The following is a 21,277-nucleotide window of genomic DNA, read 5'->3' on the forward strand; positions in this document are numbered from 1 at the left end:
CTTATTCTTGAAGGCAAAACCCAATTATCAGTCAATCACCGGTGGTGGCTGCCTCTTAAAGCACCGTCGCCGGATTCTTCTTCTTCTTCTTCTTCTCTTCTTATTCTCATCTTCTTACTGTGGGTTGCTTGAACTGATTCTGCATGGGAAAGCTTTTATGTTTGTCAAGGTACTGTTGTCACTGCCCATGGTTTGAGAGCTAGGTTTGATTCTTCATGATCCGTAGAAGCCATATTGAGTTCGCGTTGTGACAAAGCATTGTTCCATTATCCTGGTGCCCTTAGAGGTTGGAGTTGAGTAGAGTTTGGATCTGGTGGGAGAACTTGGTTAAAGTTTGGAACTTGATTCACGCTGTGCTTGGATGAAAACAAACGAGGAGATCACATGTAGTGGCTGTTTTTATGAAACAACCCTATCTCTATGGGCGGATACTGTGGATCGTTTGGGATTGAATTTATTTCTTGCCAATGAACTTTGATTTTATTGAGTTTGGATTTTTGAAGAGAAGAGTTGAGGTCGAGTTTTGGTTTTTATGCTGCTTTTCTTAGCATAAGCAAATGTTGCAGATCTGATACTGAGTTAAAGTTCGAAACCTAGATCTTGAATTTTTGTTTGGAGGCTATAAAGGGGTATTTGAATGTGAAATTTGTATCAACTTCACGATTTGGAAAGGTCAAAGTTTTGTGATGGGGCTGAAACCAATGAAGGAGCTGGTTGCAGGTGGGTAGAGAAGGTGGTGCTCGGGTTGCACAGATCCAAATCCACTTTCATTCCTTACGCCTGGATATGAAGCAACATAATGTCTTGGGCTTTAGTAGTCTTTGGGCTTGGATATGTCGGTTTTATCCAATAATCCATGGCCACATTCCTTGAAACATAATGGACCCGGGCTACTGCTGAGAATTCTCAATTCAGCTTCACTCACTTTGGAGCGAGGGAGGTTGCTTTCAGTGGTTTCGGCAGCAAGCAAGACATGGATCAACCTTGGAGAAAGAACACCTAGAAAATCCGGATCGGTTATACTTTAGATTCATCTAGAGTCCATACATATCAAGTTTCTAGAGCAAAAATATAGCATTTGTACGGTTAATTTTGGGCCTCCTCTAGAGATAGATTTATAAGCATATGTAAATGAGGATGCCAGTGGACACGTCTATGTAAGTAGTTATTGAATTTAATACAGGTGAGGGTCTGCCTAACCCTAGCTTATTTGGAAAAAAAAATTTAGAAGTCTCATTATTGTAATATAGTAAGGATTCGTTCTTCGTACTTAGACTAATATACGTACAATAGTTTCTGCATATTTTCATGAATGATATGCATCAGCATTTGTTTGTATATAGCAGTGAGTTTCTGAAGCCAAGGTTAGAACAATTAAGCTCCATATCCTGTGAGAATCTAGCCAAAAGCCTCAACTGAATGATTATTGAGTGATGACACAAAAGATGTCCAGATAGAAAGACTACACGTCCACTTGCTTGATCACCATGCTATATCCTAGGAGAGAATTTATGCCCTTTTTGGATCGATATAACCAAATAAATGTTAAAAACCCAAAACGATAGTTTTCCTCTAGTTACCCCTCTTGAGCCTTCACCCCTTTCTAAAAGCCTTTTTATTCTTCACTAAGAATTTCTAACCTGTTACAACACCCAATAAAATGTTTACCCAGTTGACAAGTTGAGAACTGGATGGATAACGGAAAAAGAAAAGAGAAGGCCTTGTACAAAAATAGAACAGTTAGTAGCTTCAAAAAGAAAAGAAAAGAAAGACCCATCAAAAACCAAAACTCCAAAAAATTCGAAGGAGTGAAAATAATCGAATCTCCTAAAAGTTCAAAATCAAAAGGAAACGAAATAAAAAAAAAAAAGGTTAGAACTAGAACTCTTAAAAATTCAAATTCATATGGAGTCCCAAAGCCAAAAGGCTAAAGAATGTATCACAATTCAGAAACAAAAGAATTAGGGTGTGTTTGTTAAATTTTAATTCATGAAAAGGAAAGGAAATAAAATGAGTGGTCCACTATGGAATGGAATGGAATGGAATGGAAAGGAAATAATTTTAAATGGTATGTGTTTGGTAAACTGGGGAAAGGAAAGTAAAAACTGGGGAAAGGAATAATCATGTTTGTTTGCAAAAGCTATGGAAAGGAATAATTGTATTGTTGAGTGGAGTGTATTAGTAGTAAGTCCCTATTTATCTATTTCCTTTCCTTTCCTTTCCACAAAATTTTCAGGGGTTAGCTAAAGACACAAAACCTTTTCCATTTGTTTCCATATGGAAAAGCCCATTTCCTTTCCATGGGTAAACAAACGCCTTAAAAACTATGGAAAAGGTGGACCACTCTTATTTTCCTTTCTTTTCCATAGTGTTTCCTTTCCTTTCCATCATAACAAACGCACCAAAACGAGGTTCTTCTCTGGTTACACATATCTTGAAGACCCAGTTTCTCAACTTATCAATTTTTGTTTTTCCCTTCCTTTTTATTTCTAAACCATTACCCTAGCCTCGTAACTCCTAACAAAAGACCTCTAGCCCGATTAGGAATAGGATGGTGTGATTGTAAGTGGCAAACGTGATCAATCGTCCCCGATTTCTTTGGACGACATTTGAGCTTGCGATGAATATAAGTGCCCGCTGCACTTGAGAGAACGAATCTTGAGTGAATCTATCAGAGAGTTGTGATTGCAACACACCCCTGTGAGGACCTACCTTAAGGACGTTATCCAAAAGTCTCAGAAACAACTCTGCTTTTGCATTTCATTACTCATGTTTTGTACATTTATCTTTAGATGATTAAATTATTGTACATATGTTATTCTAAGTTCAAAGGAGCTTGTCTGTATTCTCTGCTAATGAGATGTATGAACTTCTGAGAATAAATAAGGAAACAAGACCCTTTGTACTATATAGAAGAAGTTTGTGAGTACCTTCACTGGAAAAAAATCATGAGGCTTAAAGCTCGTCCACTAGGGAATTCCTAGTGGTTTAAGGCCTTGTTGCATATGGTCAATGCAATCGCACTCTACGAAACGAGATTAGTATAACTTATAATAAATCACTCATTTGTGATATTTTTTCTCTCATCCTTGCTTGAGGACAAACAAGATGCTATTTGGGAGTGGTGATTAGCTCCCAAATGTGTGTTTTATTACCCTTATATTACTGCATTACAGCCCATCTTACGTTTAATGAAAACACAACTCATAGCTTTTATTATCTTTTTCAGGTTATAGATAATTTCAGGCCATTTATCATAAAAGTTGGGTCTTAGCATCTAAATGAGCCTTAATCATGCTCATTATGAAGACCAGAAGTTGCTTTGAAAAAGTGCTAAAAAAGTCAAAGTCAATGGTCAAAATAAAAGGTCAAAGCCCTCAACTTAGAAGACCAGAGATGGAGGCCCTTATCTCAAAATATGGCATTCTCAAAAACCTACCTTGGTCAAGAAGAAATAAAAAAGTAAAAGAAAAGGCAAAAGCAAAAGTGAAGTGTGAGGTGTCTCTAAAGTAATGGAGGAGGGCAAATTAGTAAAAGACAAAAGTAGGGGTATATAATCTAAAAGTTAGAGAGAGAGAAGACATCCATTGTTTTAAGGTCCAAACCATTTGGTTTGTAGGATTTAGTTCTTGTTTTTCAATTCAAGTCTTTTACTTTATTGTTCTTTATTTCTTTATTTTAAATCTTGTTATTTTTGCTTATTTCAATCAATCAAATCAATCTTATCTTGTTGTTCTTTGTTCAATCTTCATTTCAATGCTTTCTTTCAATGTTTTAATGTCATTTCAATCTTAAACAACTTATATTTTCATGTCTTCATTAGCATAAAACTACACAAACACTACAAGAAAAAAAGCTTTATATCACTGTTAAAAATAGTGACAAAAAGTCTTTTGTCACTATTTTTTTTTTCCAAAACCGTGGCGGAGTGGGGGTCATTTTTATTTTTTAAAACCATCACAAATAATTGCTCTAGATAATCCTATATCCACCACATAAAACTGTAACAAACACTTAAAAACAATTACAAAAAAGCATATCATTTGTGACAGTTCTAACAAAACAGTAATGTAATCATCTTGTAACCATCACAAAAAGAACAACTATTCATGACGGTTTGGTTAAAACCATGACAAATATAAATTTTGTTTAAAAATACACGTGAAAATGGACCTCACATGGAATTGGACCTGTAATTTGTGCTATAACAGTGAGAAGGTATATGCACCCCTCACATTCTAACTTATAATTTGAGAATTCATCATAAACAAAGCTATCCCATGTGCCTAGTTCAATCCTTATCCTTCTGACATCTATGGAATGCCCATTCATTCTCCACCCTTTGATTAATGCCTTGTAACAATTGAAAAGCAGCTTCTTCCTGTTTTTTTTTAACAATACCAAGAGCTCGGCCTATCGGCATTACATTGGTTGTCCTCCATTTTCCTCTACTTGCCCTTCCGATTTCATCATAATCACAAGTGAGTATCAAGCGGTCTTCATCATCCCAAAGTGAATCCTCTGCCTCTTCGTTCTCCTCTAAAGTAGGCAGCAAATAGTACTTAGATAACATGTTGAAAATTTAGAATGTCAAGACCACGTGCAGCAACATCAATGCAAACAAGAACACCACCTCTCTCCCTAAAATCAACCAAGTTTTTCAAACGTTCCTCTAGAGAGTTGTCACTATGGTAACAGCTGCATTCAACACCAACATTCAGCAACATCTTAGCAACAACTTTTCAACAACATCCACAGTGTTTGCACACACCAAAGTTTGACAAACACCTATTTTAGGATTTAACTCTTTAGACCTAACACATTGCTCCACAACATCTATGAGTATATCCACCTGTGTGTCTATCATAACTTCAATCCACCTCTGCTCTAATCTGAAGAAAAATAGGCCCAAATACATTACCATCCAGTATAAAATAATAACAAAATGGTTATAATAGACTAGATCATATGAATCATGCATCAAATCAAAATATGCACAACACTGAGAGCTAGTTACCACAAAGAAAAATCTATTGAAGAAGTTGACAAGATTGTAAAAGCATCCTGTATTTTAGTGGTGCAGTAGAAAGTAGTGGCCCAAAAGAAGAGTCAGTAGAAAGTACAAATTTCCAATACGTGTTTGAGGCTCTAGTTTTTAGACTGATCTTGGTTTATGAAATTCAATTCTTAATTCCCCACCCCAAAAATAGAAACAGGGACTACAGGCAGAAAATTTGCTGCATAAGAGGTATACTAAGCTAAAATGTTAAATGAACTGTGGCAAAGCCACGAGGACTTTTCATCATCAAAATCAATGACTGAACTGGAAAACAACACAAACTTTCTCGCTAGATGGGCTATACAATTCTCTATTTTGAAGCTTTTGACCTTTTTTTCCCTTTTGAACCGGCATCTTATCAATCAAACTCTTCTATTAGTTGGTAAACATGTTAAATGTGCATAGAGATTGCTCATTCATATACTTTACTCTATCAATCATTGCCTTTTCAATACCTTTGGGAGACGATTCTAACAACAACAAAAAATTGATCTACTTACTTCATACAATTAATTAATTAAGCACGAACTAAAATGAATGGTCAACAAATGACTCCGCACCTTACCTGGGATTATGGCAATGTAGGTAACTCCCACTAACCCAATTTGCATCCAGGAACATCCGTTTCAAAACTCCACCAGCAGTCTTCTTGCCATTTAATGGAAGAGTGGCTGCAACAAAAATGTATTGCTTGCTAGGCTCATGAATTTTTCTAGCCCTTATCCAATCCTTGTGCCTGTTGGGCTTCGGTTCATTCGCTTTTGGATCCTCAAGACGAACAACGCCCTTAACATCTTCATTGTCACTCTCATCTTCATCATGGTTATCATCTTCATCAGATGACAAGTCAGATTGCAGTTCATCATCCAATTATGCCTCAAGTTGCTCCAGAGTTGGAGCATTTGATTCAATTGAACTCTTAACCACAGAAATTTTCAACCTAGACAATACCTTCTCTTCAAACCGGAACATGTTTATAAGATGAATAACTTGATTCTGAAAGCTTCCACAAAGCAACATATCTGCTTCGTCAAACACCTGTCATTGACTACTCGATGAGCACAAACAAATGATGTATTTGAAACCAATGATAGCCAAAACCAAGAAACGCACAGAAGGAAATAATTTGTTTACCACATATTTTAAACCACGCAAAAAATTAGAACGACGACATCTTTCTGGGTCGAGGGCATACAGATAATTTAAAAGAGTAGTTGGTGTTGAAACAAGAATGTCTGGTTGAGAAACCGGCCATCCCTGCAGTTACAAAAACTATCTTAAGATCTGCTCAAAGATACTATGACATCCTCATTAAAATTACGTCTGATCCCAATAATGAATAATGCATTTGCAGCATGAAGCATATCAAACATTCTATTCAGTCTTGATTCATATTTCCTACCAAATCAAAGGTGCACATGATGTTCTATTTAATAACAAAGGTGTACCTGTCTTCCACAAACATCTGAAACATGAAGGAGTGGTTGACCAAAATCATTGTTAATACAATTAGCCATGTGAACCACTTGTTCGCAGAGCATCACATTAAGGCACAACAGCAAAACAAAGACATAGAAAGGGAAAGGAAAATAATTAAAGGCTTGTGATTGTATTTTTACCCTGGAGATGTTTGGGGAATTCGAAAAACATCGGAAGTTCAACAGTGTCCATATGGCTAGAATTGATCCAGTCTACCACTCAAGCTAACTTGTGTGCATCCTCACCAGCATCTCCAATGTTATCACCTAAGAGCAAAAATCACAGAATAATAATTGCTTTTTTATAATACAACGCCTTAGCTTTTCTCGATAGAAGACTACATATACCAAACAAAAAGGGAGCGGAGAAGAGATAGAAGAGACAGATGAGAGAAAACAGATCAAGCGAGAGCTTACCTTGTCTCCACCCTTTGAGCTATATAAAAGAATCGCCTTTTACTTGAAAAACAACCCTAAATCAATGAACGCCATTTTAAACAACTGCCTTGCGGTTAAATCTAAGAACAATATGGAAGGGAGAGGGTATGTACCTCTGGTCTTCAAAAAAGATGAGTATTTTCTTATTTGAGAGATAGATCATGAAGGAAAACATTGTTAAGATGAGAGAAGGAGAAGGAGAAAGAGAAAAAAGAAAAAAGAAATGGTTAATTGGCGGAGGCGGACGAAGCTAAGTGGGTGAAGGAGAAAGTTGGCTCATTTGTAACTGTCTAGTATTTTTTTTTTCTTCTAGTGGCTGGAAGTGGGCTCACTGGGGTGTGTATTTTTTAGTGGAGTTGTGGCAATGACCAAAAACTAAATGAGATTATTTAAGATGGTGACATAAAGTGTGAGAGTATGTAACTGTTTTGGGAGAATAGTCACAAATAATCTTCAATACACAAATTTTTTCCAAGAAAAAAGGATTTGTGATAGTTCTAGATCGGACAGTCACAAAAAGCATTTCAAAACAGTCACAAAAGCTCTTTTCTACCATTTGTGACCGTTTCGAATAGAACAGTCACAAATAACATTTTAAAACAATTACAAAAGCCTTTTTTTTCTACTAGCGAAATTCTACATTAAGAGTCTACCTTCTTTTCTTCTTTAACTCCCACATTCAAACTTCAAACTATTTAGGATGAACCTCACTTCTAATGTTTTGAAGACTACACCACAATCTACAGCTTCAAGAAACAAGAACACCTTTGGTGCAGCAACAATAAGAGCTTCACTTCCACCCATGTTGATGCTCAAAAGGAAGAAATTTAACAAAACTTGTGTGTCTAAATGGAGAAATCGAGTACATTCTTATAGAAGTAGCTTATGACCATTGGGGATGGGGTGCTCAACGACTATCTTACAACAGCCGTTAGATTGGGGAGCTAGGATGTCAACACGTGTCAGGTAAATTTCAATTTGGATTTTGAGTGTGCTCAACGACTATCTTACAACAACCATTGGATTGGGGAGCTAGGATGTCAACAAGTGTCTGGTAAATTTCAATTTTGATTTTGAGTTTTTGTGTGTGGGCACGAGGAAATGCAAGGGGTAGTTTGGCCATTATGAAAATGCATGACGCCATACAGACAACAATTGATGGTGAAACCTGGTCAACGACGGTTAACGCAATCAACTAACGGTAGGGGGGACCTAAAGCTAAGAAATGAAACAATTTGGATCCAACGCAAATACCCCTATTATTGGGGGGACCTAAAGCTAAAACACCCATTATGAAATTGAGTGTTTATTTGTGTTCAAACCTATTTCTTAATTGATTGTTTTATTATTTTGCTACGTAATTCACATCACATTAACTTTTATTTCTTAGCGATGTCAAATACATGTAAACATTTCTGTATATACAACCATTTATATATATACACCATAAACAACCATATATCTACACTATATGATAGCCGGGTCTTCTGGAATACCCTTTCCAATATCGAGTAGGCAATTTAAGATCTCTTTATTTACTTAATTTAGAAACACCTTCCTCACTAAATTTAGAATAAGTCCCACTTTAATTAACAAGGTCTCTTTTTTTATTAATAATTTAGAAAGATCTCTCTAATGTCACTTAAATTAAATAATAACACCCATTTACCATATTGAAATTAAAACAAGTCACTACAAGAAAAAAGGCTTTATATCACTATTAAAAACAATCACAAAAAATCTTTTGTCACTGTTTTTTTTTTTCCCAAAACCGTAACGGAGAGAGAGTCATTTATTTTTTTTCCAAAACCATCACAAATATTTGTTCCAGATTAGCCTCTCTCTACCATAAAAAACTGTAACAACTGCTCAAAAACCGTCACAACAAATCATATCATTTGTGACGGTTTTAAATAAACGGTTATGCATTCATCCTTTTAACAATCATAAAACCATAAAAAAAGGGTAACAACTGCTCAAAAACCGTCACAACAAATCATATAATTTGTAACGGTTTTAAATAAACTATTATGCATTCATCATTTCTAATGGTCATAAAAAGTATCATTAGTCATGATGGTTTGGGTAAAACTGTGATATATATATATTGTTTTTTTTATTAAAAAAAGTAAAAAAAAAAAAACGTTATTATATATAAAAAACCCCCAAAATTGAGGACCTGCAATAAAGTACACACCTGAATAAACAACATATTTGAATATGATCCATTAAATTTCAAGTAACTCTCATATATATTGCTAATTTCATTAAAACGTTCCAATCCCATTGGATAACCAATATATATTTGTACTTAATCGTAAAATGTACTGAAGTAAATAACACATTTCCAATCTAATTCATAAAAATATAATCAGCCTAATCCAAATCCAAATGAAAAAATAACCTAATCTCGTCAAAGTCGATCACCCACATATGAACAAATTGGACAAATCCACAGTGCTTTCCCAACTGGTAGTGGAGCCCCAAAATCCTAGCTCACATCTTTTAACACACTAGCTCACTTGAATTCTGCAATTGAAAAGAGATGGTGACACTCAATATAACTTGATATAAAATAACCAGTAAATGCACTAATATACAAAGTAACCAAGTAATCTAGGCATGCACAAATTATATATAAGATATTTCTTAAGGATTTAAAGTAAATCTTTAGTATGTATGATAGTTGAATGCAAAATAGTTAACTCAAGATCATAAATACCTATGTGAATAAGCAGAATTGCAATTGTTAATATATCTAAGGGGTAAGTTGACCAAAACTATTTGAAACGAGCTAGAAATCATTATAAACATCTTATAAGAAACCTTGATATCGCAAACAAACAATCTGTCCATTGTTAAGTTAAACCAAGATAGACTTAGGTCCAATGACCATTAATTGTTCTTGGGGAATACATGTACAACTCAAACCCTTTGTGAATAACTCAAACACTTACAACCAGGTACAAAACACCTATATATAAATAAACAAACATACTGCCAATGCTTTAGCCTACCCCCAAGGAGATGGAAAAAAATGTATATGTACACTTTAATCAATTTGAAGTCCCTAAGAGTTGAAAAGTAAACTACGATAATTCATTATCAGTGTAAGTATATGAACGATAAAAATTTCAGTTTGAACAGTCTAACCTATTAGTTTTGTAGCTTTTAGCACATACATCAACAAGTAACGAAACTTGGTTCGCTTGAATGTAGACTCGATAGGGTAACGTTTTCGTGTAGGTAGCGGAATCCCAGCTTGAACACAACTCAAACTTTTTCCCTGCGCAGACTGCTAAAAGCAACTACTATCACTTTTGCTAATAACATTACCGAATATCAACCTTTCAAATAGAGACTAATAGCATCAACTTGGTGATGATGTCCACTGAAATATAAGAAACATTCTACAGTAGAATCATCATATAAACATAGAAACAAAAGAAAATAATCATCATATAGCCAAGTATAGTAGCAGAAACAAAAGAATTATTGGAAAAAAAAATACCTAGTAATTAAGAAGCACCTGATATTCATAAAGAGGCCAAAGTCAAGTCCTTGTTCAAAGAGCACAGCCATGAAACTACAAGTAACAGAAAACGATTCCTTCTTTACTTCCCTGACCATAAACAAAATAACATAATAACTTAGCTAGAATCCTAAGGTTGCACTATAGAAGAGGATGCATGGGGAATCTAGTGGCTCATATCCCTCGCCTTTGACATATATGCACTCCAGATTCCAGGCCATAAACATTCAGTAACAAACGCACACTTCTACGTACTAGAAAATATTTGTGTTCAGTAATAGGCTGGTGTTCAAGTGTTGAGTCACCTATGCTTTCTTGCCCACAATCAGTCCACCCTAGCGATTGGTACGCAAATTCCCTTGTTGTGGTTGTGGAGTAGCGCCTAATACACTGTTCTATGATATATTTGAGGACGCAATACCATATCAGTGATAATCTTGAACACCATTTGTGCACTGCATGAATCACCGCAAATATCTCTTTATTATGTGTGGAAGTAAATCCATTCATTTATTTGTTTAGGATCAATCAAGATATCCATTTGACCATTCCACACGTATACACGACATCCATTCAATATGTATAAAGACTTACAGAGCTCCAGTGGAAGCAAGAATTCTTGAAGCATTTAGATCATTTTGTTCAAACGAACCATTCTATAGTATTGCTTAATCGGTGCTGTATCCTTAGAACATATACTATATAACTATATATGTCGCAAGCAATGGTGCTTCTACCTAAAGCAGTGAACCTATACCTACTACAGGGCAAGCAGCTACGACACCACGAACAATGGGGTGTCTACCTCACCACTGACTTTCTCCAAAATAACCACAACTCCATCATCATGTTCCAAAGGAAATGATAGATTCGAGTTCCATGTGTCTTTTCTTGCGTGTGGTTGTGTGTGTGTTGTGTGTAACAAAGCCAAATAAGGAAAACAAAACCAGACAAATTCAAATCCACACCAAATTAATGAACTGCACCATTTGATTCACCATGTCAATAGCACATACAAATCCAAAGAAGGTCGAATAACTGGCAACTAATACTAAGTTACTAACCCAATCACACACGTCTATGTTTACAATAACTGGTAACTAATACTAACCCAATCCTTTTACTTGTAATATTCAAAACTTCACATTGAACAACACCCAGTAGAATATAACACCAAGAACCATTCTAATTGATTCAGCAACCATGTCTAATTCAGTAACCACCACTGCTGATTACAATCTAGATCTACTGGATTTTAAAGTGAAGGGACATCATATTTGGCTAGCTCAACATCCATCCAAAGAGCTTACGAAGCAATGCCAAACCTCCAAGCACCAAGTGACGCCTTGTTGATGTTCTCTCAAAAGTCTATAATATAGACGTCCCGACATTTTTTCATACAAAAATAATTCTCCCCCTCCCGCAAAACCAAAATAAGTTTTTCTTCTTATCCTTTTTCTAATTTCTTTTTCAATCAAGTCACAAATTTCGCTCAAAGGAGAACATGCAGCAAATGGGTGCCATCGGAATGATTGGTTGTGTCCTTAACACCTAAGCCTCTTAGTTGCAAATGCATCATGAAGCCAGCATCACTTGGCTATCTGGGAGAGGGCAATTGGAACTTCATAATGAACAATAAAATCGAATTCATCTTAGAGCTACTCTTGAGAATGGCAACAGGGGAGTGTAAAGGACACCAGATTAAGAAGTATCGCTAATTTGTACCCTCTTGTTCTTCACTTTGTAGGCTAGCCCAATTAACCCCCTATGGTGACTTTCCTGCATCACTTGTTGTAGTTTCTTTTCTCCAACAGGTCATTAAATGGGAAATGGTGCAGAAGGTGCCAACCTAGTTTGTGTGGTAGTCAAAGGCCACGTGAATGCTAGGACCCCAAACCTTTGCTATGCTAACATAATTGTTGTTCCTCAAATGTATATACTTGCACAATATATATATATAACTCCAAGCCCATCAATATGAAAGTCGGACTGTACTTTTCAATTTCAATCACCCCAACAACACATGCACACAAAAGAATATACAGTTTATCCTATTGATCCTGGCATCAGATGAGACAACATATGAGATTATCAAAATTTGAGACAACAAATCCTATTGATACAATTTTAGTAACTTCAAAGACAACAGATGAGATTAAAAAAAAAAAAACAACAGATGAAAATCACATGGATATTTAACTAGTTCTGAAACTCAATACCTACGTCCATATTTTTCAAACTAGTATAAAAAAGGAAAACAAAGACTTACCCATTAACCAAGAAGATAATGTATGAGCTTTCAGAGTTAAGGGGAACCTGCATTCCACATAACAAAATGGACTAAGTAAACTATTTTGCATTAATAGAAGGAAAAATATGATAAATGCTCGTCAAAATGGGCAATACAATAAATTATTTCTTCATGTATTACATATAGGCAACCACATATGCATTGTCCTCATTTTCCTACATTAGAACTTATGATAATATGTATAATAACTTGAATAGTTTTTCATTGTGTAGTAAACTTTCTCGTCATTCTAATGATATATATACGTTTTCATACACATCTGACAGACACACATGCAGTCCAATAGATATAAAGTGTACTTTATATGGACATTACTTTTTAGAAACTTTAGTTGAGTATCCACAGATGTTGGGTTGTAGACATACATTGGGATCAGCTTGTAAAAAACGATCGCAAAGATCTTTCAATGCATCATCGTCGGTAGATACCTTTGCACAAACTTGTCACTGAATTCAGTACCATTTCTGATGCGTGTTGCGCCTCAGCAGCAACAAGATCTAGTGACATGCCTAGTGCAGCTGCTGCAGCAACCTGTCAATTAGAAAAGGAGAGAGCATATCCTTAGATCTTATTTTTACATATAAATCAGACACCTTTGCACAAAGTAACATAAAAAGGGCATATATCATACTTACTTTAAACACCAATAAATTTTTTTTGGTAAAACCCTTCTTTCAAGCTCACTACCAATAGTAACCGTCTGCAAAATGAAAATATCATTTAATACAAGTCGAAAAGATGACTCACATGTTTATTCAAAAAGCTTACCTTTACTTTACATTCAGCACTTCCAAAGCTGCATCAATAATTCCAACAGAACTGTTGTTCTCTAAAACTACTACAAAACCTTTAGATCCTCCCGTCTGAACCCTAACAGCCCAAGCATGCTATATTATTGAAATTGAAAAACAATTAAAGGGGGAGAATGAGAGATATAGAGAGCGCTAAACATGTTTTCCTTGCTTCTTCCTCCGCAACTTCTTTCAAAATCCGCTGATAAAGATTAGTGAATACAGTAGTGGTACTCCGAAGAAAGTGTTACAAAACAACCTACAAAATCACCGAAACAAAATATTAGTATAAATGAAATGAAATCATTATTTTAAAAACACTAAAAAAGAGTGAATTTATATTTGGTTGAGTGAGTGAGAGAAACGAGCATCAAGTGGGTGAGACAGAACAAACAGTTAACTTAAGGGTTTTTTTTTGGTTATTTTCTTAATTTTCTAAAATTAAATAGGTGGGAAGTGAAATTAGTTTGCCGCTTGATATTTGGAAAATAATCCTAATCGGCAGAAGTTGAAGAAAGAGTCGTGAGAGATCGTGGATTCATTATGTTTGTTTTTTTTTCCTTATATTTTTTCCTTTTTTGTGAAAGCATTTCTTAGAGTCATAAACCTACAAGTGTTTGAAGAAAACGGGCGGGAGACTGAACGTGGGCTTCGAAGTAGTTTTTTTTAGTGCAATTGTGGGGCGGGACTAAAAATATTAGAATTTGGTCTTCTATGACTGTCATATAAATTCTGGGAAAATATAACTATTTTAGTGAAATAGTCACAAATAGTTCTTCACACATATACACCTTCTTTAGAAAAAAAAAACCATTTGTGACCGTTTCGAAAACGCAAGTCACCAAAAACTTTTTAAAACAGTCACAAAAACCATTTTCTGCCATTTGTGACCGTTTCGAACAGAATAGTCACAAATAACATTTTAAAACAGTCACAAAAACCCTTTTTTCTACTAGTGAGTCCTATTTTATTATTGATAATTTAAAAGAACCTTCCTAATATCACTTAAATAACATAATTATCTCCCATTTTATTTAAAAATAAATAAATAAATGAGTCTCTCCTATATAATTAAAATTAGGGTTTTTTAGACTTTGGTCCTATGCATAGTTGGTTTATTAGACTTTGGTCCAGAAAATCTTGAATATTAAACTTTAGTCCTAGTTTTGTTTGTTCAGCGTTAGTCAACTCACATTTTCTAATATTCAAACTGAGTTGGCTAACGGTGAACAAACAGAATTATCTAATATTCAAGCTTTTTTGGACCAAAGTCTAATAAACCAACTATGCGTAGGACCAAAGTCGAAAAAACCCTTAAAATTACCATTTACAATTAGAATCCAGAGAAACTATGCTAACTATCGATATCGAGAGATGGGTTTCAAGACTTGAAAAAACCGATGCATAGCACGGTTTGAATACTTGTTTTATATATCTGATAACATAGCATGTGTTCAGGTTTTTTGGTGAAGTACCCGAGGTTTAAGTGATATATAAATGTGTATCTTAATCAGATTTTCAAACAGACAAAAGGAAACCATACAACATGTCAAACTTTTCAAGTGTACCAGTTTTTACGTATCATATTAATCTATTTTTTCCCCTAAAATATCGACTAGAGACTAAAATCGCTAGCATAAACTGATTAAGAAATCATTTTAGAACAAAATATTTTGAGGCCGGATGTTCAGTCTTGTTGTCTTGTAGCACAAGACAAACTAACCAACAAGTAGAAACCAACAGACACGATGCAAAAAAGTAACAACCACTACCATTTCTATGCTAGTAAATCTATAACTTCTTAAAAACATAGCAAGGCCTTACCTCACATTGTAACACCATGTATTCAACATCCCAAGCCAACTAATTATTGGTGGCCTTAACTCACATTGTAACACCATGTATTCAACATCCCAAGCGAACTAATTGGTGTGTATCACATCAGATATCATTCTCCTCTATTTTGAACTTCTTGGGTGAACACGTTGGGTGAATCATAGAGGTTGTTTTCTTTTTTTGTACTAGTGAAAGATAGGGTTAGGTTTTGCAACTACATTTTCTCAAGATAGAGGACATAATTAAGTACATGGAAATGTAATGGCAGGGGACAACTGAGAAATAATAATCTATAAAAAATAGTATAACTGAATACAGATGTGTTTAGGTTTTAAAAGATTATTTTTTCAAGATGGAAGACAAAATTAAGTACGTAGAAATACAAAGAAAACAACTGAAAAATTACAATTTATAACACAATAAAATAGTGAAAATGCACACCTACATTCTTCACTACGATCCCTTAGTTCCCCATAAGGTGACACAATTTCTTGAACTCCGTTAAATGTATAGCTCCCATCTTCACTAGGATCCCTTGATTCAATTCCCTATGAGTTGATTTCAAATACATTAGCACCAGCACTCCTAAAACAAATTACAAAATAACATGGGAATTGTAACAGAACCAACCGCTTAGAGTCAATATCATCATCCCAACTTCTGAGTCTCGTAAGAGAGGGCGATGATTGGATCGAATGCTTCATACATTTCATGGATTTCTCATTGAAACATTATTAAAAAAATAGAAAGAGATTGAAATAAACAAGAAGAAGAAAGCATGTCTCAGAAAGTATTAGCCAAAATTAACAAAATAGTACAATCAGGCCCACTTTAATTCCGTAAGTCCTTCTAAATAACGAAAGTAAGAACAATAAGGAAATGTCCCATATAAACTTAAAGAGAACAACTGAGAAATTATAATCTATAAAAAATAGTGGAACTGAATACAGATGTTTCATTAGGTTTTACAACTTTATTTTTTCAAGATGAAAGACAAAATTAAATACATAGAAACGTAAAGAAATCAACCGAAAAATTACAATTTAAAACACACACTACTAAAAAAAAGGGTTTTTATCTCGGTTCTAAAATTAGCCTTATCTCGGTTCTGCTGATAAGAGAGATAATATGTCCTGTAAATGAGATAATATGTCCTGTAATTTAGGTACTAACTATGAGTATAAATCTGTTATCTCACCTCTTACTTAACCGAGATAAAATATATGGATTTTACCACTGGTGGATAGGAACTGATATAATAGTAAATTTCATTTATCTCACCATTGTGGAACAGATATAATAGGAAATTTCATTTATCTCACCATTCTAAAACTGATATAATAGGAAATTTAATTTATCTCACATTGAACTGATATAATTGATATTAAACCAAATATCTCGGCACTCAAATGATATAATAGCTATTATACCAAATATCTCGGCACTAAAATGATATAATAGCTATTATACCAAATATCTCGGAATAAATTAAAGAAAACAGAAATCCTAAAAAAAATAGAAGTCCAAAAAAAATTGAACTCCCGCTCTACAGTAAGTACTCTTTATCTCGATCAGGAATATCGATATCATTCACGAACTCATGATAATGGCAACTGCCATTCTAATCCCAAGTATCTCGCTCTTTGCTATCTGTTCGTTTATTTTTAATCCCAACTATCTCGCTAACTATCTCGCTCGATCTCCACTATATATCTCTTCAATTCGTGTATTTTTAATCCAGCTATCTCGCGCGCTCTCCACTATCCGTGTATTTTGCCCTCTTCACCTCTCGCACGACTCAGAAATAATTCAAGTTCCACTACCCATTTCAACTCAGCAGTTTAACAACTCTTCTGGGTTTTCAGGTACTAAAATTATCTTAGATTAAGCTAGGAGATTATATAGTGTTCAAAACTAGTCAGATTTTTGAAAATTCATGTATAAATAAGTTAGTGCCTAACCTTTATAAACTGATTTGCAGTTTTTACATCAGCTATTCATTCCTTGTTAAAACAAATTGGATCTGAGGAGGTTCTGGTCGTCCTGCTGCCTCAACTTGATTTGCTTTTGAGCAGGTATTACTCTTATCTTTTTTCAGATAAGGCCTTATTGTACATAGCGAGCTTTTTTCTTGTATCAAGCTAGTGTTATTATTTAAGCTAGTGTTATTATTTAAGGTAGTGTTATTATTTAAGCTACTATATCAAGCTAGTGTTATTATTTAAGGTAACGTGATTGCACACAAATAGCTGATGAGAGTATGAGACCAAACAGATTCTTCCGATTAACCAGAATTGAACTTATTCCACCGGCTGGATTGTCTTCATTATTTAAAATAAGAATCATTCATTCTATTTCCAGTTCGTCTGTGCCTTTTCCTTGGTATTTGAACTCGCAGTTTCTGTAACACCCACTGGAGTTAAGAATAGATCCAGGCCTGTAGTATTAGAACAAATAGTGCTATCGATAAGCTTGTTAACGAGTTGCCCTCCATAAGACGAAACGAACTTTGTATCTAATAACATGATTAACAGAAACATTGGCTGCTAGTGGAAGCAATGAGGCATTGATGTACAAATGGTCGGTCCCCTGAGAATTTAGAGTTCTGGCCACCCAAAGTCAAATACTACTTTTAAATGTCGAAAGCTACCTTTTGCACAACCCCCTAGTCTTCTTATGTGGTCTTGGATTTCAGACCACACAATGAGGCTATGGTTCTTTTTTGGCAAGTATCAGACCCCCTTCATTTGATATTCAGTACAACTCTAATGTCTCTGATTATACTTTTATATATAGGCTCAGACAAAGTGGGGAAGCAGATCCTGGAACTTGACTCTAAACTACTTGTAGGACTTGTCATTTCGGGTAACAGTTTTACATTTGATTTTTTCAGAATAGTTTTATTGTAGCATCAATGATGGATTTCAAACATAAAAATCTTCATTATATGGTAGTAATCGGTTTAAGTACTTCCAAGAAATTAATGTTTGAATCAGAATTGAAAACTTATATTTGAGATGGAAATTTGACTTATGAGATCATCCCCAATGGTAAATCTTAAGCATAATTCCAGTGGTTCATACTTGCTAGAGACCTATGCCTGTACCATCTTGCCGAGAAGAGATAGTGTAAGAAATTTAATCCACTTAAGACACACATTAACCAGTAGAACCGCTCGAGATGGTAATGATTCAAGTTGCTACCAGATAGCCATGGTGTGTTCTTGGAGGTACCTGTGATGCTGCTGACTACCAAAACAAGAACTGAGCTGAGGTAGTACCCCATTGCCAATGAAGCCCATGACAGTGCCATGGCCAAAGACCTGATTCTTGCAGGTGCCTCTGTGAAGAAGAATTCCAGTAACCCAGCCAAGGTGAACAAGTCAGCTGAACCAAGAAACAAAATCTTTGCAAAGCCACCTAGAAGAATGTGATTGGTAATGGATCATTGGAGTCAAGTAGAGACTGAATGAGTAGCCACCCTCTTTCGCTTGACTTCAACCAAAGCTGCGATTGCCATTGCAATGATAGATAGTACCAACCGGTACCAATTAGATTTGCAAGTGAGATATTCCCATCTCGGTTTTCGATTTGCTTTCCTAGCAAATGGGATGATGAGATGGTCATAGAGAGCGAGGATTATGATGAATAGAATAGGGAAGACAGGAAGGGAGGCAGGTGGAACCTTCAAGGATCCAACCTTTGTGTCCATTGTCACCGCTTGTTCCTGAGAGAAGGTGGATATTTGGGCTAGACAGATTAAACATGATGGTGCAAGCAAAGATGGGAAGAATTTTGACCAATACTTTAACCTCTTCTACATCCTCCATGGTGCATTCTAGTACCGGTAAATAGGCTTGTTTTTTCCTCGCTTTTTGAAAAACTTGAGACCTTGGGTAAGGGAGTGAGTTTGAAGATTTTCTTTCGTCTTTCGTTCTTCTTCTTTCCCCTTCGTGGCCTGTGTTGGGTACATTAGGTGTGTGTTCATGCTTCCAATTGCATTACTTGGACTCCTACTTAAGCATGTTGTGGAAGTTGCTGCCAGTAACACCTATTCCAGTGAAGTGTGGCATCATTAGAACTTGAAGAAGGATGCAACTTAAGCAACATGGTATGCACAAAATGGTAATAGTTTCGGTAAGAGCTTAGTAGAAGAGCAAGATTTGTTCAGACGATCTCAAACGTTAGTAATAAGGCGGTATTGTAGTCTTACACTCTTACTACATGATGTAGTACTAGCTTTGAATGAGGCTTACCTTGGCTATGGTTGTTAAAGGACTTCCTGTAGGAATCTTATTATTGTAAGTAGTAGAGCCAGCAAGGAAGATAGGTATTGACAGCAATATTGTCACAGTTGAGATTCCGAAACCCCATTCCCATCCTTTATTGTCTTCAATCCATACAACCAATGTTCGCATCTCTTGTAGCGACCCAATTTGTGATTACCGGGGTCCGTGGCCGATGGATCCGAAATAGGATATACGGTGGAATGGTAGGCATTCTAGCAGGCCACGCCCACATGAACTGGGTAGGAGGGGGATGAACACCGCGGAACCGAGAGAGTCGTGATGGAGGGGATGAACATCTTATTTGGGAGCAAAGAAGATTACCTTTTCGTAATATGTTTGCTTTCATTAATCTTCTCATTGGAATATCAGTAGTTTACCTCATTTTGCTTGGTAATTCATAGCTTTGCAATCTATGTTACTTTATTGCAATCTGTTAAAATTGCAACCCTCATAAGTTTAGCTTTCAGGGTAACTTTTGCCCTTGCAACTTGGTTTTACGTAAGTTGAGAATGCAAGGTTTTCGTCATGAAATTTTGTATTTGGGTAGTAGAACCATTTGATATGCTTTCTCAATTGTAAATAGGTTCACTCTTGTTTTTTCAGCTTGTTTATTGCCATTGTTATATCCTAAGTAGTGAATTAGCGGCTAAACATTTTATTTATTTATTTGCAGATCTTTTATCACTTCCCAGTCCTTGTTAGAATCGAATTGGACAAGAGAAGGTCCTGATTGCTTTGCTCCAACTTGGGTTGCTTTTAGAGTTGGTACACTTCTATCTTCTTTATCTGATTAAGTTTAATCTTTTTGGGTTAACCTTTGTTCATGTGTATATGACTTTATCAATTTTGTTTTGTGTACATGAGTGTGAGGAAACATGTTTTCTGTTATGCACCTTTGTTTTTGGATAGTACAACCATTTTTTTTATTGGTCAATAGTCCATACATTTATAGTTTTAGTTGTTACTCGCTTAAAATGTTGCACTATTGAATTCAAGTATTGTTACTTTACTGTGTATATGCCTGAATATCTATTAATTCAGTAAGTTAACTTTGATTCTCATAGCATAGGTTTTACTTTCAATGATGTTGATATATAGTTTTACCTTAAAAAGAGGAAAACCTGTTTTTTGTACGTCTAGTTAAGCTATAAAATGAAGAAGTAACATGGTTACGCATGAATTCTAGTTTGTTCACCTCGTTATTTGTCTATGTATGTATTAAATAGCTAGTATCGAAAGCAACCCCGACCATATAATACGTAGCATTATTAATGTTTTATTAGAAATAAAGACCGGTCATGTAGTGTTCTTGTTAGATTTCATATCCGCATATTCGTGGGGATTAAAAATGCCTTTTGATTACTTTGTTAACCGAACAATACCATTTACATTCAGATTACTCTTTGACACCTTCAAAATGGATAAGGGTTGGATGTCCAAGGATAAGTTATCTATTGAATTCCAAGTAGGGGTTCAGAATTTTCTACTGATTTTGCGGGGCCATCTTTGGTGAGGGAAATCCTATCGATGTCCATGCAAACTAT

The 21,277-nt window shown here is 35.3% G+C and overlaps 2 pseudogenes across 1 annotated transcript; both read right to left on the bottom strand.

Moving 5' to 3' along the window:
• Positions 1 to 4,074: 4,074 nt before the first annotated feature.
• LOC147494018 (DEAD-box ATP-dependent RNA helicase 22-like) lies at positions 4,075 to 7,779 on the bottom strand (annotated as a pseudogene). Its single transcript, XR_015199520.1, has 5 exons — positions 7,687 to 7,779; positions 6,508 to 6,750; positions 6,194 to 6,316; positions 5,625 to 6,097; positions 4,075 to 4,892 (listed from the first exon to the last, which is right to left on the bottom strand). The product of XR_015199520.1 is annotated as a DEAD-box ATP-dependent RNA helicase 22-like (transcript).
• Positions 7,780 to 11,751: 3,972 nt separating this feature from the next.
• Positions 11,752 to 19,862, bottom strand: LOC147494019 (protein NRT1/ PTR FAMILY 4.6 pseudogene; annotated as a pseudogene).
• Between the last annotated feature and the right edge of the window lie 1,415 nt (positions 19,863 to 21,277).

Source organism: Coptis chinensis, chromosome 6 (assembly GCF_015680905.1).
Source record: "Coptis chinensis isolate HL-2020 chromosome 6, ASM1568090v1, whole genome shotgun sequence".
Classification (NCBI taxonomy): Eukaryota; Viridiplantae; Streptophyta; class Magnoliopsida; order Ranunculales; family Ranunculaceae; genus Coptis; species Coptis chinensis.